Source organism: Pogoniulus pusillus, chromosome 22, assembly GCF_015220805.1.
Source record: "Pogoniulus pusillus isolate bPogPus1 chromosome 22, bPogPus1.pri, whole genome shotgun sequence".
Taxonomy (NCBI): Eukaryota; Metazoa; Chordata; class Aves; order Piciformes; family Lybiidae; genus Pogoniulus; species Pogoniulus pusillus.
Window position 1 is genome coordinate 11,639,899 of NC_087285.1, and position 16,174 is coordinate 11,656,072.

Sequence of the window (16,174 nt, forward strand, 5' to 3'; positions counted from 1 at the left end):
CTTGTCACTTAGTTTACCTTGAAGCCAGTCAGTTCTTGTAGCAGGAGCCCTAGTCCTAGTGCGATGATTGACATTGTAAAATTGCGTAGAAGATAGTATTAGAATCATAGAATCATAGAATCAACCAGGTTGGAAGAGACCTCCAAGATCATCGAGTCCAACCTATCACCCAGCCCTAGCCAGTCAACTAGACCATGGCACTGAGTGCCTCATCCATTAGTGATCTAAATGGGCAACTTCTCTTTCTGTTATGCTTTATAGAGGCATATGCCTGCTGATCTGGAATCGTAACAGGAAAACCTATGCTCAGTAAAGACAAAGTTTATTTACGGTCCTGGGTGTGTGTCAGCTTTTACAAATCTGTCTCTGAGAAGTTTACTTTAGAGACGTTTTGTAATAAGCTGCTACTAGAAAATTGGGTTACAGCTTTGCCTTTAAAAAAAGCTGCAGCTTTTAAAGTGAAAATCATTGAATTATTATAAATGTTTAATACATCAAGGGAGGTCGACTCAAGAAGTGTTTTGGGCATTGCAGTTTAAACCTGTGCAAGAATATAATGGAGATTTTTACCTACTTTCCTCATGATTATATATGAAATATCATTCCTTTTAATATTTTTACTGACATAAAACACCTCTATAATTGGGATTTTAAGATATGATGCTACACATTAGAGGATATTAAAAAAAAATAGTTCTGGGATATGTTGATGAACTGGAAAACGGAGATAACCATTTAACAGTTAACAAATGTATTCCAAAATAGAAAGAAGTAGCTACACAATCGAGGCAGCCAAGCTTTTCCAATATAGCAGTATTTACAATATTTGAGTACCTAAAGTTGACATAGCTGTAACTAAACTTCGGTGTGCTGATCTACCCTGTTATGAACACATCTCTCTCAAGTCTGCTCCAGAAAAAAAAAAAAAGCCAAAGAAACAGACTCTGGAATGTATTTTTTAAAAATCAACTGTATTTATTCCAAGTAGGGCTATCAGCACTCAAATTGTGAAGTGACTGTGACTGGAGTCAGCAAATTAAAGAATATACCTAAAATGTTTTGATTGTTTCATTTATCAATGTAGTGAAGTGGTTGTTTACCTGTATGTTTGCCTTTTTTCTGTTGAATTTGTAGACCTCTCATTAATGTAGTATGAAATTCTATCCTGCTTATGATACCTGAAAGAAAATAGTGCTTATAGTTTGATTGCATTCCTTTATGTAACCTTTCTACCCTTCTATCTCATTCCTTACTTTGTAGAAACATATTCTCTGTTCTGCCCCCTTCCATTTCACTTTTTCTCTACTAAACTTGTTTTCTCATTCAGCATAAATAATCATTTTGCAGTATAGTCATCTAACTTCATTTATAACAGGAATTAATACAATATACCTTCAGGCTGTGTTCTCACTGGCTAGAACAGAAAAAGGAGACGGCCTTCACCTCCTAATGAATCATTCCTTTTTGGGGGAAATAAAATGTGCAGTTCACTGAAATTCCATTAAAGTCTTAGATATCCATTAGAAGTGCAAGTGTAATATGTTTTAAATGCAGAATGGAAGACAGCCTGGGCATGTGAAAAATGAATGAGCACTTGCAAAAATGATTGTGCTCATTTCAGAAATTCTGAAGGTTACCCTGGAAGAACTCCAAATGTTGTGACCACAACTTCCTCTGTTTTTAATGCTGTGGCCTGTCATAGTTATGAAATGGAGAAGAAACTCACTTTTACAGTAGCACCATTGTAGCCCAAGTATAGCATCCCCCATAGACTCTTCTTGTCTGCTCCATGTTTGTCATTTCAGTGTTAACTCTAACGTACTCAATGTCTGCCTGTGCTGTATGTATTATCTTAACATCATTTGTAAGATTTAAACACTAATTTATGTTAAAGTTGTGAATTATCAGTTCTACATATCCTCCCATTTGTAAGCATCAGACCAATTACATTTCTCTGTGTTCATTTGTATTTGTTTGCCATTTAAAATAGATACTACAGTTCTGTATTTATTCTAGCTGAAACTCTCTAGGATATACTGGTAAATCTTCAGCTTGGTCTTCCATATGGTGGTAAATATGTTCTTTTACACTGGAGTCTTAGTCTTTTGTAAGATATTAATTTAAACAGTAACCAGACTCTGCTATTCTCTTTCCTAGTCCCTTATGGCTCCTCAAGAAGTTTTTCATGGGAGTAGAAAAGCGAAGGGACAGAATATTGATCAGGTAAGAGAAAAAAGAAAGAAAATAAATTTCTCCACTAGAACGAGTTTTGATGAATTCCTCCCCTGAAAATGCAATGAGAAAAAAGGTAGGTTTTGTTGGTTTCTTGTTTTATTCAGTTTTGCTACATTAAGACTAAAAATATCAAACAGATTATTTTCCATCTGTTCAATCAATGACAAGAGTCTGTAAGTGATAGCAATTTCTAACTCGTTGTGTCTTCAGGAATTTCTAAAGGGTATGTATAATGCAATAAGCTACTCAAGATTCATTCATATAACTTCAAGGTGCAAGGTGAAATGCTCCATTTGTCAAAGTCAAGGCTCATCTCTGGTGCACGAAAGAAAACCTGAATCTCTAGGCCTACACACTGATACTGCTGATAGATTTAACATAGAATGTTCAAAGTTTGGTCAAAGAAAACAGTCAGCTTTTGTTAGTCAACATACAGGAATTGAAAAGAATGAAAAAATACCCTTTTCTTTTGTTCTGGAGACAATGGTTAGTTGTAATGGTGTGATAATTATTTAGTATAGGACCTTATTACTTCTATATGGCATTTTAATCAAACATGCTGAAGATGGAAATGAAAAAGTTTCAAATAATTATGTTTAATTACTTAAGCATAATTTAATCAAAATAATCTCCAATGGCAATAATTATCATTGTCAGTCCTTTTCTTACACATGCTTAGATAATAACTTATTGAAAACTACATTCTAATTTTCTCTTTTAAATTATCAGTATAACCCAGGTAATTTTGGAAGCATCTTTAATTCTACGTATTTACTGGTTTTGTCTGTAGCAAATGTTATAAACAACCATTAACCCTTTAGATTTAAAAATCAATGGAGTGTTTCAGCATATTGCTGGTGATTTAATCACCAGTCATTGGTCACTACATTAATGTATATGCATCGATCTCTTGTACATGCTGTTTGCTTTTAAATCCAGCTAAGTTAACGTGAAAGATGTTGAGGGGTTTGAGTATCTTTTGAAAAGTTGTCTTCATGATAATCTTATGATAAATATTACCTTTTATCTGTAATTTAAATCATGTTCAGATCTGCTGACTACTTACATTAGCTTACATTTTAAGAATTGGCGCTGAGGTTATGTCTGCATCACAGCTGCTGAGGCTGAACAGCTTGAAATGGGTATTGGAAGCTAGCGAGATGCTGGAAGCGTGGTGGTTTGTTTGGGTTAATACAATCTGTTAAGAAGCCTAATATATTAGTCCCTGTGGAGTTCTGCACTGTCACAGTTTGACTGCTTCTGGAAACTGAGCTCTAGTGCATTTTAAGTTATCTTGTCTGGCAAGGTGCAGTGAGAATGTATCTCATTAACTCCAGGTTTGGAATATTTCTCAAAAATTAGTAGAGTGTTTTTTTTTCAGGTGTAAAGACAAAATAAGCAATGGTAGAGGGGAAACCAAGCAGTTTTGTTAAATTTCTTGGGGAAGATTGTTGGAAAAGACAGCAATGCTGAGCACCAGCTTCAAAACAGAAGCAATGTTTGGATCATGGCACTTCCTACATTTCATAGCTTTGATCCCACTCTAAGCCCAATCTCTGCAGTGTAGCAGGACCTTCAAGGCTCTGAGACCTTCAGAAAGGGTCCTCTATGTCCCTGGGTAGCACAGACAGATGAATTCCAGTTTTGACAATGCAAATAATTAAGATGGCATAGGAACACCATGTGCTGGCAAGCAAAACTTGATTTTTATACTTCTCCAATACTGAAGGAAATTTGGTGGAAGCAGGGATTAGGCAGTGTGATGAAATCACATATGAGGGAGTATTAGTAAGCTTTTGATCTTACTCTGGAATACACATACAAGCTATGCTGCCATAAGACATATTGAAGGTCGAAATTGAAGAGCACAGCTGCAGCTTCATCCTCAAAATTTTACTAGAAAAAACTGGAGTTTGGTCCTGAAGCATTATTTGTTATTCAACAACACATTCCTTATACATGTAAAATTGAAAACCATATTTAACTGCATCATCTCAACTGATATACTTCTTCATCACTGGCGCTACATTAAACACCCAACAGGAATGCTCAGCAAGGGTGATAGGACTAGCAGGAATTTTCAAGTCTTGGCTATTTCTCTGCAGTTATTAATAATAAACACTGACTTTCTCAGATATCATATAGCATAGATATGTAAAATCTCTGGCTTTTAGTGGAAAATTAGACCCTAAATATCTGTATTAAGTGTCAGAGTAAGTTAACTCTTACTGCAATGAAATAGAACTGATGTCAACAAAATTACTTTCTATGAAGATAGAGTCCAAATGACATATTTCCTCATTTTAGAAAACTGTATATATATCATTCTGGTGCCAAATGTACTCCATTTATGATAGTGATGTCCAGTAGCAATAATCAAGTGATATTCTGAAGGATAAAATTCTATGTTTAACAAATAGAACTTAAGATACAAGTAGCTTCTACCAATCTGGATCTCCTGCTTGGCATTAATGCTGAATGCAGTGGATATAATAAAAGGAATGTTCTCCAGTCACAGTACACTGGTAAAGAAAAGTCCAGATCTTGTTAGTGGTCACAGTTTGCTTGGCTGCCACATTGGCTGGAGTTGGCAGTACCTGCCTAATGCCTGAAGTCAATGAAATACAGTAGTAAGCAGTTAAATATGAAAAAAGATCTGGGGATTTATCTAGATGATCTCAGTGCCCAGCCTATACAATTCTGTGATGAATAAGATAGTTGAAGACAGTAGGATCTAGGATTTCCTAACTTCCTGTGATGAGAGCTACTACAGTGACAGGTCAGTGTACCTTCCTCTCTAAAGCTGCTCTTCCCACTCCAGCAGGCTGGCAGTCCTTACTTGGAAAGGTCTGAGTGAAAACAGAATGGCACAAAAAGGAGAACAAGGGAACAAGAAAGCAGAAACTTTTGTTTGCAGAAATTGCCAACGATTGCATACACCTGGAAACATCCAGAAGTACTTCTGAAGCTGCTAAATCTCAAATGGTTGTGACTATTCAGTAGTGTAGATTTTAAGGTGGAGAAAAGGGAATTCTGGGCACTACTGAGACCCTCTAGGAGTAAGAATCCCTGACTTTTCGGTAGAGAAGGAAATTAAGTTGAAGCAGCTGACCTGTGCCTTGATGTGGAGCCAGCTTGTCATCTACTGGCTGAGAACCAGCAAGCTTAGTCCCTTACCTAGAGGTTGCAGCAGATCACCTCATGTTAGAAGTGTTCATCTCCCCACCATCTCCCCTTCTCCCCTTTATTCTGTGCTTACTCAGTTATTTGAATCAGCACTAAATCCTGGTGCAGGGGGACACAACAGGTTAAGTCAGCATTGCACTCTACTTCTTAGAAGCTTTACTAGGTTTGTACTTGATTTCAGAAAGCTCTTATAAAAATATCACCATAAAATGGTGCAGTAGTTCAACAGAGAAGGAAGAATATGCAGTAATTTCCTTGGAGCAAGTTTTTATATTAGTGCTGTCAAAATTCATTGGCGTGAATGGAATGATGGTGGTACGGGTCTGAACTAGATGAGAATAGTAATAGCAGCAGCAAACTGAATTACACCTATTTCCCCCCCCCCCCCTTCCCCTTTTGTGTGTGATTGAAGAAAAGGGGGAAGAAATATCACTATCATCCTGAAATGGTCCTCAGGATGGCTGAGTTTAGAATATTGTGATGTTTTTAATCTTTTCCCAGCATGCATTATGCTAAACAAACCTGGCATTAATATTCGTTCAGAGAAAACAAATATCTGACTTAATCTTCCTATTGTTCCATGACTCTGTTTTCCATTTTATTCTTGTCTTCTGTTTACATTTTGTGCTGTTTGTATTCTAGAGGCTTCTAGTCTTTAGAAAGAAACATAGCTTTAAAATTCAGGAAAGGAAAGCTGGGGAAAAAAAAGACATCCAGGACATTCATTCCTGTTCCAAGAATCCTTGTTGATTCTAGGCACGTCAGGCCCCTTTTAGAGCTGCAAGGGCTGTCACTCACTCTTTGCTGTAGCCTGGCATTTGAAAGCTTCTAGCTTGCCTCTTGACATCTCTCATTCTGTTTGACTTGTTCAGCTTTATTTCCTTCACCATAATATATGGCCCTGAGGAACCTGTTCTTTTCCTACCTATATTCAACTTAAGCCACTTAAGCTCTTTTTTGGTTTGTGGTTTGGTTTTTGTATGTGAAATGTGATGCATTTTTTTTCTCTGTTTCGAAGCATTTTCACATCTGAGGACTTTAATGTTTAAATGATAGAAGTTTTGAAACACATTTCCACAACCAGTAGGATTCTTTCAGTTTTCCATGCAACACCATATTAAATGGGAAGTCTTTTTCTACAGCCTTATTCAGAATATGCCAATGAAGAAGAGTCCAGTAAAATATTCTTTTCCCAAATTATCAGACAGAAGCATCCTGTATGGAGTAGTTTATTTTCTATCCCATTTTAAACTAAAATGTTATTGGAGCTTGCTCAAAACTGCCTCAAGTGGAAGACTCTCTACTCAGCAATAACTTAATTTAAAAAAACAAATTAAGAGTAGAAAAATATTGAAGATGCCAAAATGGAAGATGTTTGGTCCTTTGGGAAAACAAAAGAGAAACCAAGTACAGTAAGGAGAGGAAAAGAAATACAGCATGTGTTGCTGTTTGAATTCTTTGATGAACTTTGCTGACTTCTTGATGCATAAAGAAGTTCTTTAGATTTCCATTGGTGATGTCTTTGTCTTTTGGAGCTTAATTGCTTTTGGTGACAGTTTAGATAAGTGCCTACACCTGTCTGGCAAGAGTCCTGCAAATATTGCAGTTGTTTCAACCAAGAAGGGCAGCAGAAGATCATACTAAGTGTGAATCATGTAGATCAAGACATAAAGGAAACTAGATATTGTATTTTTCTGAAGCTTAGGGTTTTCTATTAACTCCTTAGGGCAAGAGCTGATTAGAACCCCCTCACCTCCTGAGACAAGAAAGCTTAGGATTGGATACCAAGTAATGTCATGGGGCACCATGGGCAGGAAACCTGAATACATAATTTAGAAGCATTGTGACCTACATATCTCCAGTATTGAATGGAGACACTTTTCCAGAGGACAGGTCAAAGCAGGAACTTTAGTTTTATCTCTTTCTGTTTCATATATAAGGAATCCAGAAAGGAACTGTGAGCCTTAAGTTAGGTAGGATGGAGAATTCATCTGATCTCATCATAGCTATTTGCACTTCACTTTTCTGAGCCATCTCTACAAATTTTGATGCCATTATGTTCTTGTGAACACACAGGGAATCATCAGATTGGTGTGCACTGACTGCAGTTAGCAAGTTGCATGTAGGTTGTTGATCTTACCGCGACTTCATAGGTCATAGAGAATAAAAGTGAATTACTAGTAAATTCTAGATTCTTGACAGCAGAATTGTGCTCTATAGATGCAGACCCTGCTATAAACTATATGGACTAGGCTTACACTTCAGTGTGAAGTTAAATAAAGGCATTTAAAGCTATTGTGCTGCTATCAGATTAGCATAGCTAGATACTGTATACATTTATGCAGCCTATTACTCTTCCCATCTGAACAAAGAGGAACTAAAGTTCCTCCTTTTATCACCTAAGGAGAGATGGTGTCCCAGGAGGTCTCATTAGACTGGATTTTTTCAGCATTAGTCACATATTTCTTTAGCAGCTCTTTTGCTGGTTGTAGAAATGTCAGTGGTGATAGACAGAGCAAACCAGAAGAGATTTCAGCAATATTGTGCCTACTTAATTAATCTTGGTTTGTGTTCTGGAACTGCATAGCTGCTAGTGTAATAATAAACACAGAGATTTTGTGTAGAAAATACTCATCCACAAATATATCAGGATGTCTTCTGCAATATAATTAGAGTCTGAAAAGGCTATAAATAACATAGTAATCCAACCACTATGGAAGTGAACAGGAACAAAATGAAAACATAAGATAATGATTTTGTGCCATCAACTCTAGATTTTCAACTTAACTCCATAAAATAGAATATTATTTTAATCAGAGGATGCCAGAACCTGCAGAAATTCAGATGTGTATGGTAGCATAACGTGCTTGCATGGCAGTCATGCCTAGAAGGCCCATCTGAGGCAGATGCTGCGGTCTGCCAGGCATTGTATCAAGAAAACTTAAGATATGATCTCTACAAAAGATGATTGCAGGTGTTTGAATACTTCATCAGGAATTTATATAATTGTATAAAGACAACAATCCTGTAGCAGTTTAAAGTTAATAATTGAAAAAGGAGGATCTGTAGGCATACTTTATTCAAATAGGCAACAGACTGCAAACCTCATCCATTCACAGGTGCTGTGCCTGTCTGAACAAAAGTTCTGACTTTCAGTATCTGGAGTGGCTTTTTATACACAGCTACTAAGCTACCAAAAGCCCTTGCACACCAAGTAACTCCTCCTTTTCCTGTTTAGCCACCATCGAGGAGAGTTTAAGCATGAAGTGTACAGTTCAAACATGATTCTGTGCCACTTGAGTATTTACTCTGCAAGGCAGAGAAAGCCCAGTCATCCAATTTAGCTGTTAAGGGTCATTTGCAGAAGTATGACAGGGGAGCATGAATAATTTGTCTTTTTTAATGAGCAAAAGTAGAAAAGTTAAAAAAAAAATACTGTTGGTATTTAAAAGTTGAAAAAACGTTTTAATTTTTCTTCTTGCATTTCTTCGTTGCATGGGAGGATAATGTTCTGCTTTGATACTTTACTGCTCTTCAGAATGTTTTTAAGACCTCTGCTAAGATACATAAATATAGGTAATTATAGACAAAGGTTTTGCTTTTTGCTCTTTGAACAATGAAACAAATTAAAATATATCAAAATAAATTGAACTCAATCAAAAGGACCAATGTTCTTGTGATCTATCACCTTTTCTTTCTGGATATTCAGCCTCAACTGACTCTTGCTCTTGACTATTATGTTACTTATATCAGGAAGAGCTGGGGTGCTTTTATGCATGTAGGTTATCAAGTGTATAGGTGCTGATCTGCAAGAACAAATGATGGTTACTTGCTTACGAGGCTCTCTAATGGTATCCCTAGATTTAGGTAGCACTGACGTAGGGTTTTGAACTGGCACTTCTTACTGTGTCTGTAGAAATGGTAGCAAGTAACACTCAGGAATAAAAACAGAGGCTTCTCTTATAGGTCAGTAATTGCCCAAAAGAGATTAATGTGCTTATTTTTGTGCCTGCAGCCTATGACAACGATATGATGTTAAACCTAATTTCTCGCTTCCATCAAATTAACAAAAATAAATTAATTTAAAATGGGAAGAAATAACTGTGTGGTTTAAATTGCCTTTTAATTAGGCAGATCTGTGTCTCAAATTAAGGGACTGCTTTTTGTTCAGTACCAGTACTATTCAAAGATGACAGCTTACAGGCTGCATCTCAGTTGATTCCATTACACCGTGCTGGCTGTCCTGTTGTTTCTTGCTGATTGGCACCATTTGAAACTTCAGTAAGTGTGATTAGGGTCCAGATATTCAAAAGTGTTCAGCACCTTGCAGGTTTTTTATTGTTCCCCTGAGAGTGTTTGAAAGCCTGTTCTCAGTATGTGATTCTGACAGCTTGCTTTCTGTACCTCCTTTGGTACACCAACAAAGTGCTATTTCTGTTTTATTTTTCGGTCAAGATTAGAATGAACTTTGCTGGTAGCACTAATGATGTTTGGGGGGGGAATTTGCCTTCTGCTTCAGATATAATGCTGGTGTAACATTGACTTCCTTTGAGAGAGAAGACAGACCTTCAGGTTATATTTGCACTGTAAAGCACTGAGAATATTTGTCAGAAGCAATCTTTGTTACTGAGTTGAAGGAAAGAACAGTTTAGGGAATGGCAGGTATGTAAACTGAAGACTGAATAAGTGTCTCCAACTGAAAGTGAATATTAGCTGAGGGTCTAGACTAGAAAAAAGCAATATTCAGAGCAACAGAAGATAACATTTTAATTCAATGAGGTCTGTATTCAGATATTATCTGATCTGGAAGAGCTCTGTCACCTTAAGAATACAAACCACTAGGGTGCAATGAACTCATGGTTGAAAAGCACATTAAAGTGTATGGCTGGAAGAAATTGTGCTTCATCTAGCACTGCAGCAGCTGCAATCATGAGAATGGCTGAAGTAACTGAAGAATATTGTGAGATACATGTGTATACTCTTTTTTTTTTTACATTATATGTAAAAGACACAATATATATCTTATATGTATTCTGTCACCTTTGAAGACAACAGACACCATACTGCAAACTCCAAACCATTCTGTGAATCTATGAGTCTATGAAACTATCATGATAGTTGTGCCTAAGAGTATGAAATGCCTGATTCTGTGACCAGACCTTTGCGTGACTGTGACTTTAATCTGTCACTATCAAAAGTCAAACGTATGAAAATCTGCTGTAATGAACTCTAAGAGCTTGTAACACTGGTCATACTTCCTACCTGACAGTGAGGTATTCTAGGGTTATATTCCTATTTGATACTATTGGAAGGGTTCTGTCTGAAATGAAAATTAAAAAGAATGTTTTAAAACTCATGCTCTGAACATTTTCTGTCAATGAGTCCAGCTGTCACAACCTGGATTGCCATCAGTTTTCTCCAGTGTATTTGTCACCATGTATTTTTGTGAAGAAAAAGGTGCTCTTAAGCATAAGCCAACTACAAGATGTCACTACATTCATAGTTGAGAGAAATGTTCTCAAGACAACTGAGGAATGAGAGATTTAAAATGTAATGCATTCTTTTAAAGATTATTATGAGAAACCTGAGGTTTTATCTAGTGGACAGGAGAGTGCAGTTTTCCATTTTTCATACAGGTGATTCAATTCCATGAGGACTCACTTAGTGCCAGATAGTGCTACTGTGATTTTATAGCATCTGAGGAACTAGTGCTGTTGGTTTAGAGTCAGTCACCGTTTCAATGGTGACTTTCAGCCTTAAAATCATCCCTCAATTCATAGATTTATTAATTCAAAGCCATTTTGAGAGCACCTTCTTCCTTGTGGCAGCTCAGCTGGTCAGGAAAGTGTTCTCCCTTCAGTCATATCTCACTTTCTCAGAAACATAGCATGAAAGAAGTTTAGATTAAAACAGTTTCCTTTTTCTTCTTTCAGGATTTGAGGTGAAAACTTGCTTTGATTAATAGGAGGTACTGTTTATATAGTTTTGAAGCAGGCAGCTGAGAGACACATGGGTTGCCAAATGCTTTTGTAACCTGCTTGCTTCCTTTTAATCTCAGCTAGTCCTTCTCTAAAACAACAGAGTAGGGATCAGGCACATATCCTTCTCCAGTGGGCATTAAATTGTCACAAATGTTCCCAGTACTCATAGGTTTACCTTGAGTGTTCAAGAAGGTATCTTTTATGTTAGAAATATCACATGCATAGAAAATGGCTCAAAGACAGTGTACAGTAGATGACTCTGAGTGACTGCTCAGGAAATGGGAGAAGCTGCTGAACAGTTCTCAGAAACAGTCAGGCTGAAAATTAAGCAACAAATAGTATCTCAGCCATGGAGGCAGACAGAGAAAGGGTCAAGCCTCAAATAATATTGAAATTCAATAAGGATGTAAAGCATGCATCACTTTCCCTGCTCTATCTATCTAGACTTCTTTCTTACTTATTAGCATTTAATGGGTACAGCCTTAGAAATGGCACAGCATAAAAACGTAGACACCTTCAGTCCCATGACAATTAAATATTCATTAACAAATCTGCGTCTTATCCTAATTCACTATTGCCATGCATGAGCAGCAGGCAAATGTATCATCTGGCTTGTTATGATAATGTGTAAAAGAAATGTCACATCTACTTTTTAGGTAATTTTTCTCATTAGGTTCTGAGTATAAATGAAGTATGCTTGGCTGCAACACTGTGTGGAGAAGCAGTGGAAGATGTCAAGTGAATCTGCAAGCCAGTGATGCAAAAAGTGAAAAAAAAGGATAAAATTAATAGGATGTAACTATAGGTGCAGTTCACTGCCAGTCACTTGCATCAGTCACAGCTTGCTGATCGTGTTTAAAATTAACTCTTTTAACTTAATTCATATGCTGCAGCTGCTGGGAAATGGTACACGAAGCACAGAAATCTACAATCCCTCTCTTTCAATTGAAAGCTGATATTTTAATATCAGTTTTTACTATGCTCAGGTTATTGTTGTTGTTGCTATGAATGAATGAGTGAACCATTCCTAATTGCTCTAAAATTACGTTAGTCTGGCAACCTTGATCACTGGAGGGCTGCAAATTAATGATTTACAAGGAGTTCATTTATTCCTTCTGTGGAGACATGAAATCTATTGTTTTATAGGTCACAATCTATTAGAGGGTAGCCAAGGTTAATATAAACAAAATGAATGTCTTTACTGTAGATGATGCTGCTGATAGTGAACTAGAGATGAATTACTATCTGGAGTGATTATACACACACTTAACAAATCAAAAGAGAGGTAGCATTGCAAAGTGTTTATAGGCAAAGTCTATAAACATTTCAAAGGGAAATGGTAAAAAGGTCTAAAACGATGAAGCTCTTCCCTTGCAGAGGCAGAAGTCTACAATGGCAGTTGCGCAGAGTACATTGCTGCAATGCAGAGAAATTGTCATTGTTTCCTTCCAGTGGGTAAAATTTAACTCCATGAGGCTAAGTACTTGTACTTGGGGCTCTCAGTCACACAAGTCTTTAAGTGTGGCTTATATGGAGAATTTTGGCATAATGAAATCTTTGAATCTCTGGTTTTGCCATGGAGACATGGCAATTGCCCTGAGTTCATGTTGTCTTATGTCATATATAAAAGAAATCAGACTGTAAGGTAGGATTGTAGATATCAATATACAGCAGTGGCATAAAATGTGACGGCACTAAGATCATTTATATTTCTCAGTTTGCAAGCTGTCTCAGTGCTTAAAGGAAAGAGATATATGGCAGAAGCACCGAAATGAATAGGAAAGAGAAAGATTTGCAAAATGAGGCAAACATGGAATGAGACCAGAGTGAAAGAGTCTTTAAAATAAATATTAATCCATGTAAATTTGTGTGGCAAAAGACTAGATTAAAAAACCCAACCAACAAACCCAAAGCCCATGTGTTCATAGATTATTATTTGAAAAATGCAAACAGACATTGGCATATAAGAAATTGACTTCTGAGAATATTGACTTGGCTTAATTTCCTTGTGTTATATCTGTAATTGAAATGGGGAGGATGAACTTCATATGATGATTCCCCAAAGGGCCCAGAACAAATGCAATTACTGAGTTTCAAAATTATACAGTAATGTAAGCTTTTAGCACTGTTTTCAGATGACATTGGTTGCTTAATTATCTGTCTACTATAATACAGGTATAGCAAAAGTAAAGCAGAACTTTGCTAGGAGTAATGGTCAGTGTCTTTCCTCTCATTTGTTCATATTTTTTTCTAGATAAAATATTTTACCATCAGTATCTGAAACTTTTCAAGACAATTTAAAACTAATTTTCAAAGGTACTAGGTTCAGTCTTAAGTTTTGGGAACTCATGGCAGATACTTATCACTCTAAGGTATAAGGTTCTTTGAACTTTAGATTCAATTATTATGTATGCAAGGAAGATATTCAACAAATAATTTCATTTTATTTTGTTTGCTCCAAGAACAAAGTTTAGACTTTGACATTTTTTTAGAGTCTATATTGTTTGAGTTGCAAATAAGTATTGCTGCTAAGATGTGGAACAGTGAATGTGCTGGCAAATCTTTGGTATCTTTATGTTCTTTACTGCATGTTACCACTTGGAATAATAACTCATTCTAAAACCAGATTCTAATTAGTTGTATCATGGGATCTTGGCAGAAGGGGCAGTGGTGATATGAAAAGTATACTTAATGGAAATATATCAGAAATAAATGCAGAAATACAGAATAATCTAACATCCCAGTTCCAGATGGTAGAGCATGGAGGTAACTATGTCTGAGCACTTGGATTCACAAACACGTATTAACTTTAGTCTTCATGCCTCTAAGAAAGATTCTGCTGCTTACTCTCTTCTCAGTCAGGAACATCTCCTTGTGAGCAGGTGCCCTTCTGTTCCCGTGTTGCAGAGCTGCCCTCTGATCTCCAAGGGGCACTGGGAGCAGCAAGAGCCTTGGTGATATAAAGGTGTTAAGTTGGAATTGAAGGTGCCAAGATGTGGCCAGCAGTACCATGGCAGGCAGCAGATGGTGTCAATGCATGTCACCTTGCTGCTAGTCTTTATAAGAGGAGAGGAATAAGAACACCAGAGATTCATTTTAGTATGCTCTAAGGATGTATCTTCACAGACTGTTCTGTCTGTATTTGTAAGATCGTCTGCATTGTTTGTGCAGCACATAAGTGATCCGCTCCTGTCACCTGCCACAATACAGTGTCTCGGCAATTTAGGTGCTTTGGGGCCGTAGAAGTACTAAATTGAATACTGGAAGAGCTGGAAGGACATACATTCTTTAAATACTCTGAAAAGTTGTCATTTCATCAACTTGTTTGTCACAAGTTCATATGCAGTCAGCACCTAGGGAGAAGATGGGAATTGAACTCTGTCACACAATTTAACACAATTTGTCTGAAAGCAATGTACTTCCCAAAGCCCTGCAACAGGCAAACTTTCCTTATCTTTTACTTTTATTGACATCCTAGTGGTGTAGCTCATTTTCAAACAGAGGCTTTAAGCAGTTCCTAAGTAATAATATCCAATTTTCTTAGTGAAATTCTCTTTCTTCATTGAAATGTTTTTATATGAGGTGATTGGAGTTTTGGAGGTGAAGTTCTGCAGAGTGGTTCCATTTTGGTGGAATTCTCTGTGTCAAAGGAGAATTATAATCACATTCTCATAGTAATTTAACTTCATTGCTTTCTATAAGGTTCCTGAAAGCTCCTTGAAACACACTGTAATCAGTGTCCAGTCTCTATTGAAAGAGGGCTAAAGATACCAAAAGCACAATTCCCGCATTATCATAACCCAAAACTTCTTGTTCATATTAGAAAAACAATCAGCCAATTTGAATGAAATGTGAAAATTTTGGTACTGAAGAAGAAATTGTATCTCTTTGTTGTTCCATTCCCACATGTAATGGAGATATGCTTCAGAACATGTTATAAATAATATTTTTTTTGGTGGGCTTGTCTAAATAAGTCTTTATCTGAATTTCTTACATGTATAAAATCAAAGCTTTTCTTCTTGATCTTTAGAATATCATTTACTACCATCTTCTGTATGTGTCATGTTGCAGAGCTGACAAACAGTATTGACAGAACTGAGGTAGTGTCATAGAATCATAGAATCAACCAGGTTGGAAGAGACCTCCAAGATCATCCAGTCCAAACTAGCATCCAGCCCTATCCAGTCAACTAGACCATGGCACTAAGTGCCCCATCCAGTCTTGATCACCACCAGGGATGGCGACTCCACCACCTCCCTGGGCAGCCCATTCCAATGGCAAATCACTCTCTCTGTAAAGAGAGAGTAAATCTCTGTGTCTGTGTGTATATCAAGAAATCTTCACTTTGCATGAGCTGAAGTACTTGATCTGAAATGTGGCAAACTACAGGAGATTTAAGTTTCTAGTTCTGTCCACTCTTTGCTCTCTGTGCAAGTTGTTAAAATAAGTTGCGGTATCAGATTTCATGAAAGTCTTTTGTACTTAAATCTCCCCCCCCGAACATTTCTTATCCTAAGATTAGGATAAAATAAGAGTATGTCAACCCATTTTTAGATTTTTTTTTTGGTGGTAAATCAAAACAAAGATAGTGAAATTAAATTGTTTTACGTTTACAGGGTATTTGCTTTTTATATTAGTATGACATTAATTGTTATCTTTAAATACTTATCGTAATCACTTCTTGCCTAATAATCCCTGATTGCACTTGACTTTTAAGTTTGCCCTTCCTGATTAGAAAGCCAGCTTCATCAAGTCATAAATAGGAGCCAGGA

At 36.8% G+C, this 16,174-nt stretch overlaps 1 long non-coding RNA gene across 2 annotated transcripts in view; it reads left to right on the forward strand.

Moving 5' to 3' along the window:
* LOC135185202 (uncharacterized) overlaps positions 1 to 16,174 on the forward strand; it is a 201,412-nt gene that overhangs the window by 146,584 nt on the left and 38,654 nt on the right. For both annotated transcript variants that reach the window (XR_010306394.1, XR_010306395.1), the window contains one exon: positions 2,158 to 2,223. This is a non-coding gene — a long non-coding RNA (uncharacterized LOC135185202). The remainder of the gene's footprint in view (positions 1 to 2,157; positions 2,224 to 16,174) is intronic.